The sequence below is a fragment of the Pteropus alecto genome, unplaced genomic scaffold (genome assembly GCF_000325575.1).
Source record: "Pteropus alecto unplaced genomic scaffold, ASM32557v1 scaffold131, whole genome shotgun sequence".
NCBI classification, from domain to species: domain Eukaryota; kingdom Metazoa; phylum Chordata; class Mammalia; order Chiroptera; family Pteropodidae; genus Pteropus; species Pteropus alecto.
In genome coordinates this window covers 12,818,273-12,831,969 of record NW_006434709.1, presented here as the reverse complement: position 1 = coordinate 12,831,969, position 13,697 = coordinate 12,818,273, and the positions used below count along the sequence as shown (strand labels likewise).

General features: G+C 36.5%; 1 pseudogene; it reads right to left on the bottom strand.

The window, feature by feature from the left end:
• Nucleotides 1-4,078, bottom strand: part of LOC102892171 — a 29,368-nt pseudogene extending 25,290 nt beyond the window's left edge.
• Nucleotides 4,079-13,697: the final 9,619 nt, after the last annotated feature.

Genomic DNA, 13,697 nt, shown 5'->3' with positions numbered 1-13,697 from the left:
CCTTCCTTTCTTTGTTTCTTTCTTTCTTTGTTTCTTTGTTTCTTTCTTTCTTTCTTTCTTTCTTTCTTTCTTTCTTTCTTTCTTTCTTTCTTTCTTTCAAATTTATATATTTATTATTTTGACAATTAAAACTAGTTTATAAAAATAGACCAGTTTCAGTTACAGGAAAACTAGATCATACAACTTTTCCAGCTATATTAAAATTTTTTTTAAAAGTTATATATATATATAAATATACATACATATACACACAAATACATATATACAAAAAATATATACTCAAATGTATATATACACACAAATATATACATACATGTATATGTATATGTATATATATTTTTCACACATAGTGAAAAGAAGGATCTTAAATGAACCATCGATGAGTTATGACCAATGAATATACCTTTGTAACCAACACTTGAATTAGAAATAGAATATTTCTATGACTCCAGAAAGAACCTTCAGTTTAAAAGCTTTTAAAAACAAAGGTGGAAGATAATTTTAAACAAATATATTCAGCTTAATCAATCTTCTTTTTTGAAAAAGCATTAACACAGTTATACAGAACCGTTCTTTTAAAAAAATTAATAAATTCTACAATTAACTAAATCAACACGAATACTTTATAGAAGAGATAGCACATTATATGTTCTCTGTAATTTTCTCTTCATACCTTACAGTTCTGTAAAAGATTACCAAATTTACTAATTGACTTTTTATTGATAGTAATCTATTAATGTTGATAATAATCTATTAATATTGTATCCTAGATTTTTGCATTATCATTGTTGGTGTGGGACTTTGTTGACACTTTGTTACAGGTCTGCAATGATTTGAAATTTTTCTCTTTCTGACTTCAAAGAGATAAGTTAACTTGGGTAGAAACTGCGCTTGTGCTTAGAATCCTATTTCTCTTAGGGAGTTCGAGAGAGCTGATTTGTTTTTCTTACTATGTGTACTATATCCTATGTAATTATCTTAACTGTCATTTGAAGTAGGATTATTATATTCATTCTATGGAGTGAAACAGAGTAAACAGAACCAAAGTCACATATCTAGGACCAACACGGCTGGGGATTTAAGTCAGTTCTTTCCAACTCTCCAACCTTTGCTCTTCCCACTCTGATATTTCTGCTGAACTTTATCTGGGTTTTTCCATATAGCCCTTCTTATTTCAAGGTAAGATGTCCAAAATCATTCATATTACCATACTTTAGAATGTCTTCTTAATACTTTTTATAACAAAGGCACATTTCATTATTATTCAATGTTTATCGAGAGACTATACTATTGAGTGTGGGGAATACAAAATTCTAAGCTAGTCTTTACATTCAAGGAGGAATTCACAAAAATATTGGAAAAAATAGCTTTCCAAACTAGTACTGATTCCTTAGAAGTTTGTAAAATCTTAATTTTTAAATGATAAATACTTGGCAAGTACAGTTTTGGGGGATAGAGGAGCTCTCATTCTTTGCAGACTGTTTCTGAGAGAAGCTTTATGATTCACTTTCTTTATCCAGATAGATTTTTTTTTTCATATAAAAGTTTAAGAAAATTGTTTCTCAAATATTTCACTGATGCTGGCCTTTTTGATTTTCTCTGGTATACCACCATTCTTGCAATTTAGGTCTTATGTTTCAATTTTTTTCAGGGATGTTTAGTTCTGTGCATTGTTTCTACCATTTGTCTGAGCTGATTATCTTGTTTAGTGCAGCATTCCCTTGGCATCACTGATTCTTTGTTTTACCCTTCTCTGGTTTAAATCAGTGGTGCTCAACTGGGGTGGGGGTGGGGGGGTTGCCTTCCAGGGAACAGTTGTCCATGTTTAGAGCATTTTTGGTCATCATAAGTGTTGTGGGTGGGGATACTCCTGGGCTCCTGGTACCCAGTAGGTTGAGGTCAGGGTTATTGCTTTATCCTACTATGCATAGGCCAGCCCACCATAACAAAGAATTATACAGTCCAAAATGTTAATTAATAAATTCTGCAATTAACTGAATAAACACAAATACTTTATAGAAGAAATAAGACATTATGTGTTGTTTAGCCATAAGATTGAGAAATCCTGGTTTAGGTGATTTATAAAGTCTAGGGTCAATACTTTAAAGTGAATAATAATTCTAGCATTAGGTGTCTTATACAGATTCTTACCAGAGATTCATTTTGAAGTCCTCCTTTTCCCCCTTAGAAACTCTCCAAAATTATAACTGACATTTTTTTAAAAAAAAAATAGAAAACAAAATACGGCAGCTCCCTTTTATAGTTGTAGGTGTTTACTTTGGCATTTAAAATAAGACTCTCACTTGAAGCATTTTCAATAGTACATTATTTATAAATCTTAACTATCACTTTTTTTCCTGTTTACTGCAGGGACCTTATAATCAGTAAATAAAGAAAGGTGATTGCATTTTATAAAGCTAACATAATAAGCCTTCATTTTAACTTGGAATTTTTTCCCTAAATGTTATTGAATGAAAAATATACTCTTAGCAAAGTCTTTTTAAGACTTTATCATTTTAAAGTGTTTCTCAGCATGAACACATCATGGCATTTGCTCAAGAAGTGATTTAGCATGTGTGCTGAGGACTCTCAAGTTGAAAAACTGAACTAGATCAATTCTTCATTCCATCTGGTTGAACTTCAAGAACTAATAAACACTATAGCATAAAAACATGAGTATATTTTGGGTTTGGAGTTTGGTGAAAGGTAGTTTGCTTTGCTATTTTCTTTTCTTGTGCTTAGGATTTGAACTAAGATACAAAAGGGAGTAGGAGAGTTAATATTTTGCTCTGAAGTTTTAAAAAGAGGAAAGGGAGGATTTGTGTCTACTCTGTATTTGCTGATTAGTGCATCTTAAACCCAACGAGCCAGATGACTTCCAGACTTCCTGAAAAGAAGTGGGGTCACCGTAACCTTCTCATGGTTTCTTATGCACTTGGTCTTTGGAACGTGGGAATACATTTTATTATTATTTATATCAAATATTTATTGACTGTAGTTTTCTAGGTGTGGGGAATACAGAGAGTTATAAGATGTAGTCTTTGCATTTAAGGGATGTGTACTTTAAAATATTAACAGCTTTCCAAATTAAAACTTGCTAACCGTGTAAAGAATAGGACAGGCAGTTTCTGTTACTGCAGTTCCTTTTCCTTTCTCATGGAGCCCACCTTGCCTTGAACTAGGTATGGTGCAAAGTCAGTTCTCCTATGGATTTGCTGGGTATGAACTTCCTGCTTCTAGTGTGCTGAGCCTAGCATACCCTAGCAGTTGACTGGACACTGGAGTTTTCTGTCTGTGGCTAGGACTCTTTGGTGTGGTGATTGACTCCCATACAACCTTTTCTGGATTACTGATCTCTGTGCCTTGCTTATCTTTCCCCTTTTCAGCCTGTCTTGATTCTGAGGGTGACAGCCTTCACTGTTTCTATAGCACCTCTACTAATGCATAGCAGCTGACACCTCTTACCACTCCCTTCTCCCACACTGGTTATGCTTCCCCTGCTGCTAGGGAAGATACCAAGTTTCATGGAGGATGTGGGACTTCAACTGAACCTTGTGCAAAACAAGGTTTTGAAAAGGTGAATCTGAGAAGGGCAAACACATTGTAGTGGAGACAGGGTGACTAAGTGGAAGTTTTACAGTAGTCCAGGATCAAGGGATAAAGTCCAAGTTTGTGGCCATAAGAAAAGAAGAGACCGACATTAGAGATGTTATTAAGAAAGAATTATCTAGATTGACTGGGCAGAAGGAGAAAAGGAAAGGGAGTCTTTAAATTCCTAGAAATGCTAAATGTAAAATTAGAAAGTTTTGCTTAGAAGGTCAAGGTGACCACCTGGGGGAATACAAAAGAAAACATTGAGAGATCATCCCCCCCTAGGGTGATCAAATGTTTCGATTTGCCTAGGACTAAGAAAGTTCCCTAGATATGGGAGTTTTGGTTTCAAAACAAGAATGGTCCTCTGCAAACCAACTGGTGCCAACATCATGGTGCGGTATCGAGTAAGAACTTTATCTTCTTTCTGGTGGGAGCTCTTTTGACATTCTGAATCAATTTTGCCTGGGTCATCTTGAATAGGCATTTCAAATAGTTGTTGGGATTTTAGTCAAAGAGGTTGAGATTTTATAACAGGGAGATTACAACAATATAAGAATTGCAAGTGCTTGTGTGGGTATAGCCAAACTTCATACTTCCATTTTGATGAGAGGCAAATTTAAAAAATAAAATCTTCCATTGAGATGTATTTTCATCCTCCTCTCACTAACCCTTTAACTCTTGCCCCTCCCCCCCCAAAATCAAAGTTCAATGTGCATAGATTAAAATGCCTTGTGCTTTCCACTATGATTTCTTTCCTTATAGTGGATGATTCAATGCTTACTGAAATGGCTCAAAGCAGGAATCAGAGGGATGAAGAGAAGACAAGAACAAGAAGGAAAGAGAAGCACTCTTAGAGTGAACAAACTGGTAGCTCAATGCTGAACTTAACTGTACAACACCCCAGCATAAGTATCTGGTAATTTCTCTTCTGTGAAATACAGATGAAGAACTAATGAAGAACCCAAGGGCTTTGAGCAACCAGAATAGATGCCACACATTCATGCACTAATGCTTATGGATTTAGATCAGAAAGTGAGCTTCAGAATACAACCCAAAACTGATTTATATTTAATGTAAACTTATTTGGGTTTCCAGCCATCTGAAAACTGGAAGCAATGAACCCAAAGTTTGTTTCTAGGGCCTGACATGAAAATTGGTGTAAAGTGACCACTGTTAATTTGATAGTGTGGAAAGAGATAGAAATAAAGATTAAAATTTGCCAAAGTAATCAAGAAAAGATTGTGGCTTTTTTAACATAGGGGCAAATAATTCCATGTATCTGTTATTGTTTTATACCCCAATGTAATAACTGATAGTTTAAAGTGGACCCTCAATCATCAAGAAAAAGTCAAATACATTTAGCACACCTTGTTTGATATCCAAGAGAACTATTTAAAATATTCAAAGAGTTTTTATCACATTCTTACATTAACAAGTCTTTAGTTGTTTGAAAAATTGACTTCTGTGGAATACTTTATTCTAGGAACTATCAATTAGGGAAATGTTACTGCATGTTTAAAACAAACAAAACAGAGGAACCTGTGTGAGATTCAAGTGTCTATGTTAGAATATCAGGGACCCTGCATTTTTGAGAAAATTGACTTGCAATCTCCCTATTCAGCTGGGGCTGCACAATGGATGCCAACTGTAGGACAAAGCCTGATCTTGTAGACATTCTGTTGCCCTGACTGCCGGCAGAGAGCCATCCTAAGCTTTAGTGCAGCCCCAAGGGGTGCATATATTAAAGAAAAGAAAACAAGAGCCATGCTCCAAAATGGCCTATTTAAAATGCAAAGGGAAACAAAAGAGCTACATCTGGGGAAAGCCTAGCTCTCAGGAACAGGAAAGTAATACTGAATCTTGGTTAAAGTTGCTGGCTCTGGGGATTAAATTCAGCATGAGAAGTCCGAATGTGGGTTAAGAGTGAAGGAAAATGTTATTTTTTCCTCTTAGGTACCAATCTGGCGCTTTAGAATGTAGTAACAGGCAGCACATAAGATTCAGCTAATTTGACAAAATCGAAAACTTGTGAAAAACACCACGGCTGATTGAAAAGGGATTTCAGAGCTATAATTTGGGTCAGATGCAAGATAAAAGGCATTTTTTATCTTCTTTGGTGGTAGCCTCTTTGTAATAAGATATGGACACATTTGGCGTTAAAGAAAAAAAAGAGAAATGAATAATACGCAATTCAGTGGAACAGCAAATGATACATTCCCACCACCACTTTTGAAATACTATTCCTACCTAGCATTGATCTTCTATTGTTTTCTTTCAAATCTCTTTTCTTATTTTTCTAAGATAGGAGATTTGTGGGAAAATCATACATAAAAGAAGGAAGCCAAGATATTTTGCTTTTGTTTTCCCGTGACCTTTAAGAAAAGGATAGAACTTAACAATAAAGTCATATTACCTATTGATGGCATCCTTCACTGGGTATGGGCCTTTGACAGAACATGTCTGCATTTAACAAGAGCTTCTTAACAGGCCTGTGCTAGATTCGAAATTTTCATGCCTAATTAGCTGAGTAAACAAATTTGGAATTTAAGGAATTTTTTATGTCACAAGGGAGTAAAGGTTTATTACCTATTTTTGTAGATGGGTCTATTTTGAAGATGGGTGTCCCCTGCTCCTCAGATTCGAAGTGTCTACACTATCTGAAATCCATGGACTCTTTTTGACTCTTACATTGTATATTCTATGTTAATTCAGTTGCAGCTTCTTCATTCAGAAGTTTTCAGAGCCAGAACCAGGGGTAGACTATCTCAGGGAGAGTTACACTGCCCACAAAATACAGGGCACTTTTCAGCAGAGGGCACCCAGCTCTTCAGGTCTTGCCCTGCTAATGCCCAACAGTTATGTAAGGTTCCCATGCTCAGATCTCTGCCAAATTTGGGGATTTTGTGAATTTCTTGTTAGTCCATTGCAAAATGAAATGAGAGGCAGGTATAGATTGTGCCAAATAAAGAGTTAGGAGAGAAATGGAATAATTGGACGTGGCCATCTCTAGGCAGAGAGCACCCGCTTTAGCATCAGCTGGTCAGGAATCCATGGAGAAGCCAGGGGGCAAAGTGCAGGTCACCTGCAGGTGGCTTTATCTTCTATGACCGACCGACAATTAAATGGCAGAGCTCATTTGAAGCTGTTCCAGACTTGTCGCTGGGTGTTTCTAATCATGTGTTTTAATTAATGTTTTTATTGTACTTGGGCCCAGAGTCTGTTTCAACAGATCAGCATATATTTAGAAGTCTCTGAATAAATAAATGTAAAATAAGGGAAAACTGACTCTGCTGGAACGATGCGAGTGATTGTTTCTGAACAGATATATTAAGGCTTCAGATTCTATTGTTTGAGACTAACTCCTCTGCAATACCATGCATAACCTGTCACCTAAACATACTTTTTGGATGAAACAGCATGGCTTTGGGATCTTATCTAGAATTTGGCGTTAGAAGTCTATACTCTGGGTCTTGATGCAGTTGGGAACACTATAGAATTTATTGTGTCAATTTTGACTCCGAGAAAAAAAAAATTAACAAAGAAATAGTAGGTATGTTAAGTTGGCAGTAGTAGCAAATTTGTGAGGCAATATTTACTTGGATCGGTGTAGATCTCTTCCCACTGCTGGGAAGAGGAGGTAATTGGAATGGGATAGTTTCTTTGTCTCGCCTTACAATTCTCTCTTGAATTTTTGCTCTTCCTTTTAAAAAGGGCTTAGTTGTCTTCCCCATATATTTTAAGGAGTGAACTTAATTCAATTTAGCCAGTATTTACTGAGCACCTCTTCATTCAAGGCTTTATAGGGGAATGAGATGTTTACAAGTTAAAGGAAATATATTTGTAGGATACATCTTGCTTCTGAATATGTGTTGAGTTTGGAATAGATGAAAACATCTTTCATTTCTCTTTGTCAGGACCCATTATTAGTTAAATTCTCCAGTTGTAATTTTCTCTGGGCCCCAGAGAGCTTGTGAAAGTTACTCAAGAGCGATAAGGCTGGAGTGTGAGCAAATTGCCTGGCAATAGTAACAAGGTCTGGTCCTGGACAGAAGAGTGAGGTTCTGAAGTCTGTCTGGTTATCTGCCATCACTTTTTGCCAATCTTTCCTAATAGTGACACCTTTTTTGTCCCTTTTCTCCATCTTCAGGGGTCCAAATTCTTAAAAGTACCCTAACTTAGGAGTTCTTGACCCCAGCTGCAAAGAGCATTGAAAAAATACTGATGTCTAGGCCTCATGCCCAAACTAATGAAAAGCACTGCAGGGATTCTGTTGTACAGTTAGTGTTGAGACTATGGTACCCTCTGCCTACCTTCAGCAACTGTCCATATGCAGTTTGGCAAGCTTTCCCTCAGGAAAGTACCTGCTTAAACTACCATAGTTCCTTGATTCAAGATGCTAGCAGTTCTAAGATACACTATAGATTTACTAACAGCTTTTTGATTAAAAAAGAAAGAGAAGGAGGAGGAGGAGGAGGAGGAGGAGGAGGAGGAGAAGGAGAAGGAGAAGGAGAAGGAGGAGATGGTGTAGTTTACTAGCTAAGGGTTAGAGCAACCTAGTTTGAGGGGGGTGCGGAGGAGGAGGAGGAGGAGAAGCAGAAGGAGAAGGAGAAGGAGAAGCAGAAGGAGAAGGAGAAGGAGAAGGAGAAGGAGAAGGAGAAGGAGAAAAACATCACCACATTAAAGGCACAATTTAGTTTTAGGTCATGACATGGTTTCAGAAATATTAAAATTTGAAAATGATGTAAACCTTAGAATAAAGAGATATGGCTTTAAAACAATATTAGCTGAGAGTAAAACTTTACCTGTAATTTTTTGAAGGTTATTTGCATTGTGAAAGAGGGTACTTTCTAAATCAAAATATTGAAAATATTGCATTTTTAATGATAAATTTTCAAATTGGACTGGGCTAGGGAAGAGTTTTTCAGTCTTGGCATGATTGACATTTGGACTGGATAGTTCTTTGTTGTGGGGGTCTTGTTCTGTGCATTGTAGTATGTTTAACAGCAGCTCTGGCCTCTATATACTAAATGCTGATAATATCCCCCCTTTCAGTTGTGACAACCAAAAATGTCTCTAGACATTGTCCGCATAGCTAAGAGGACATTTTTTCCCAGTTGAGAACCATTAGGTTAGTGAAATATATATTTTGGGAGCCACTGCTTGTACCAGTTAGTGTTTAGTTGCAGAGAACAGACCCCACACTAGGTGGCTTAAGCTGAAATGTATAAACGATAAGGTATTCAACGATCTGCAGAACTGGTCTGCGGGCTGAAGAAACAGACTCTAGACTGGTGAGCTTCCAAAAATGAATCCTGAAGCCACACCACAACTGAACCATCAAAGGAAATGCTGTGTTCGCCTTGATCTGTACACTGCTTGTCAAATAGAGAAGCTGTGATCAGGAAGCCACTTCTGCTAAACTGGAGAGTTAACACTCCGTCTACAGCAGCAAAACGATGCTTCATGTTCAGCCTTCTTCCTTGTTTCACTCAGTCTGAATTCACGTTCTGAAAGTGCATCTGATGACAGAGCCTACATTATACCTAGAACCCTATGTACACGGAAACATGGGAAAAAGCAGTTTTCAGTTTATCTGATTTTGTAATACACAGGAAGGCATTCCAGAAGGAGGTTGAAATAGATGTTGAATGAGCTTATCTTTAATCTCTTCCACAGGCTTCTTCTCAGAGATCCTTAACTCACACCACTGGGTAACTACCTATTCTAGGTAATCAGGGTTGGCCCAAGTGTCCTCTGCTCTCCATTTACATTTTTTTAAATCGAGTTAGTTTTCTTCTTTCTTTAACTCCACTGTGCTCCTTATTTTCTCATTGATAACCATTACTTTTATACCTCTTCCCTTTCCCTGGCCCTAACTATAGATTTTCTGAGAACTTGAAGAGTATATATTTCATATTTGGCTTTGTCAATAGGCATGACATGAGAAAAGTCTGTGTTGATGGGATGTTTGGAGTAGATGAGCATCCTAGTGAAGCCTAGGATGCTCAACTAACACCACCTATATCTCTAGCCCCTCAAGATACTAGAGGAATAGATATTCTGGGGCAGAGGCTTGTATCTTTGAATCATATTTTCCTCACTAGAAGAATAGAGCACCAATTAATATGAACAATCACATTGTCTGATTTAAAGTAAACATTTATCAGTTACCTTTAGTCCAAGTGGGTAAGAATCAAGCTATGCTTTCTGTCCTTAGGTTATAGTCTTTTGCAGTTGAAAAAAAGGTGACTCCTTATGGCTAGGCATAATAAGTGATTGCTTACCTGACATATTTTTCTTCTGGTTTGTTGCTAAAATATCCTAATTATTAATTTGGTTTAAGCTATGGGGACTTTGATCCTAAGTTAAATAACTTAAGAGAAGTAAAAACACCACAAGCCATTTACTCTTTACTATAGGATTGCCACATAAAATACAAGACAACCAGTTAAATTTGAATTTCAAATAAACAATAAGTAATTTTAGTGTAATTTTAGTATTAGTATGCCCTAATGTTTCACAGGACATAGTTACTAAAAAATTATTCATTGTTTATCTGAAATTCACATTTAAGTGGAAGTCCTATATTTTTACTTGTTAAGTCTGGTGTGAATAACCTGATCAAGTTATTTCTTGAGAGGAACAGGGGATGAAGAAAATATGAGAGTGATGGACTCCTGAGAGGAACAGAGATGAGCAAGTTTATCCGATTTTGTAATACTACAGAAAGGAAGAGAGAAAACTAAAAACAAGCAGGCACTAAACTAGTCCTGGTTATCATCGACCATTTCTTAGAATGCATGAAAATAAAGCTCTGATGTGATGAGAAATCTCTGTTCTTTCTCTGCAAATGTAACCACTTTCCTAGTATTTGGATCTGGTCCCAATGCAGCATTCTGGACAAGCAAAGCTTCGAGGTAAGCTAAAGAGATGAGCAGCGCAGGCACTGGATACCTTGGAGCCTTGTAATCTCGCTTGCACAACCTCCAGATTGCATGGTTCTTGGCTTCAGTGCAGCTGGGCACAATTTCAGTGCACATCTATGGAGACCATGTCACAACAACAAAACAAACCAATGTAGCTGCGAGTTACATTAACAGCTTGAAAAAACAAGTCAACAGACTTGAAGACTGCTCTGGGAGCCTCTCCCAGGGAGTCAGACTTTGGCAGAAAGAGAGTCAAAAAGTGCCTCTTTTTGACATTTTTAAAGCTAAGATTATTCTATATGATCTGTAGCTTGTCCTGTCTAAGGAGTTTTTGTTTGTTTGGAGAGAACTCATTTGCTTTATTGTTGATCAGCACTAGATCTTCCTGAGGTGTGGAATATCCTGTATAGTGTGTGCTTCTTGTCCTAAGAGATGATTTCCCTGCTACAGATGCCATACCCATACAATGGTACATCTTTTCCTAAGCTCTTACACTGATGTTGGTTACAAATACACTGAGCCAGATTTTTTAAATCTTCTGATACGTCAGTCACTGTCTGGTTACAAATTGGTAGTAAGAATTTACACATCTTACAGCAATATCTCGTATGACAATTCTGAAGTAATTTGTTGGATGCATCTTTCTCCTTATAGAGAGTACATTAGTACACGTAAATTAAGGCTGGTAGCAGCTTCCTCATTACTAAACTAAGAACAAACTGGCTTCTTAGTGTCAGCAGATCATATCCTGGAGACTATGTGGATTGGAGATTTGCCAATATTAGGAACCTCGTATATTTTTAAATTTCACATTTTTTAATTTTGATTTTTATGGAAGATTTGATTTATATGCCACTAATATCAGGGTGTGTAGGAAAATACACTTTGAGAAAGCTGGTGAAGAGAAGGAAAATTAAACATTTTGGAAGGGATCTTAACTGCTCAATGTGATTTCTTTAAAAACAAATGTAAAGTATGCCCTTTTTTGCATCTTGAATCTTTTCATCTGATTTGCATATATCCTTGAGCTTTATTAGTTTCCTATACTACAGTACATTATAAGAATTTCAATATTTGTCTTATTTAATAACTAAACTTATGTCTGTAAGAGAACAACAATAAAAATAGCAAAACCATTCTCATTTTCCTGATTTTTTCTTAAACCAAGCTTCTTTTGACTCATATCCTGGACTATCTTAATTTGTGATGTCTCCAGAATTTTTTTTTCATTTTTAGTATTTTCCCTAGTTCATCTTTTTCCTGTTATTCAGTTCCCAACTCCTGTTTCCACATATCCTCCCTTTTTTCCACCATCTCTTCCTGTTTCTCTAGACCTTTGTGGAGAGATACAATCTTCTTTGCTCTTTATCGCAGAAATTTCATGAAGTTCTGTTCCAAGTCCCCTTAAAGTATGTGGAACAAATTGCTCTAGCTCAAGGAAACACTCGAATGAGAGGCGTGGAATGATTTGAAATTGCGAGTGTGAAAGGGGATGGTCTATGACCTCTCTTAGGTCCATTCAACCCTTAGGATGCCATGATTCCAAGAAGAAATACTCTTGAAATTGACAGATCAGGTAAACTCTATGTGTGTGTGTGTGTGTGTGTGTGTGTGTGTGTGTGTGTGTGTAAACTCTTTTTTTGTGCATTTAGATTCTCCAACTCAAGTGCTATAGTTTGAAGTTAAGTTATGCTGAACTGGAAAATAAACAGCCAAAAAAGTTTCCGAGCCATAAAAATTTGGCTTTTATCAGAGAGGCCAAAAGAGCAATATTGTCAGATGGTCAGAAATCTTTATAATATCTAAGAATAGATTAACTCAGAGGGGAGAGTAATTGTGGAGTGATTAATTCCTAATGCAGGTAATAGGTCTTTCTCTGGCACACCCTGGTTCTTCCTACCTATATGGTAACTTTAAATCTTCCCAGGGAAATTAGAGGTCATTGATATCTGTAACATTTCATGCCCTCCTCCCCTTTGATTCCTGTGGTGAGAACTTTATTCAGTGTCATAAAACTCTGGTTTTATGGGACCATGCTCAATATGGAAGCCATTGAAAAGAAAGGCTGCCCAGTTGTATGTCACAAGTGATAAGTATAAATTCAAACTTATTTATTTTGTTGAGGCAAAATAATATTTGTTTATTTGTTTCATATTGCACCTGCTCTTTTCCAGGCACACTGTTAAACAATGGTGAGTAAAGCCAGATATGGGACTCCCACCCTTACGGAGTATAGAGTCCAGTGGGGAAGATAGATAGTAATCACAACATCACACAAATATATTTAAAATTGTATCAGTCATAAGTGCTAAAAAAGGGAAGTACAATGATCTATTAGGGTACAACACAGGTGGGTTTGACATATTTGTGAAATGTGAGGAGATCTGAAGGAAGAAGAGGATTTACTTGGTTGGTGAGTGGGGTGACCAGTTCCTTAGGGTCAGTTGCCAAGTGACAAAACTCTGTGGTAGGAGGGGTGGAGAGAGAGGGCCAGTGCAGTTGGAATAAAGTGAGGATGAGGCGGCCACAGAGGGCAATGTGAGGATGGGCAGCAGGGATCAGATCATCCAGGGACTCAGTGGCCATATTATAGGTGATTTTGGACTTTAATTCTGAGAATAATAGGAAGTCATCAAAATTCTTTGGGGGGGGCAGTAGGGTGGGATTGGTGATCATATATGTAAAAAATATTTTATTTAGATATTATACTAAGCATCCTATGAATTATTAGAGGAACTTGAACATTTAAAACTAAGACATATTTTTTAAAAATTTATTGTGATTAGAACTCTTAACATAAGATCGATCTTCTTAACAAATTTTGCATACGATACATTATTGTTGACCATAGGAACAATATTGTAAAACAGCTCTCTAGAGCTTATTCATCTTACTTAACTGAAACTTTATGATTGTTGATTAATATCTTCTTATTCTCTTTTCCCTTCCCAGTCCCTGTAACTACCATTCAGTCTTTGATTTTATAAATTTGACAATTTTGTTTTATTATTTTTTTAAGTTTTATTTTTCAATCAGAGTTGACATTCAATATTATTTTATATCAGTTTCAGGTGTATGGCATAGTAGTTAGACATTTAAATAATTTACAAAGTGATCCCCCTGATAACCATCTGACTCTATACATAGTTATTAACAATATTATTGACTATATTCCCT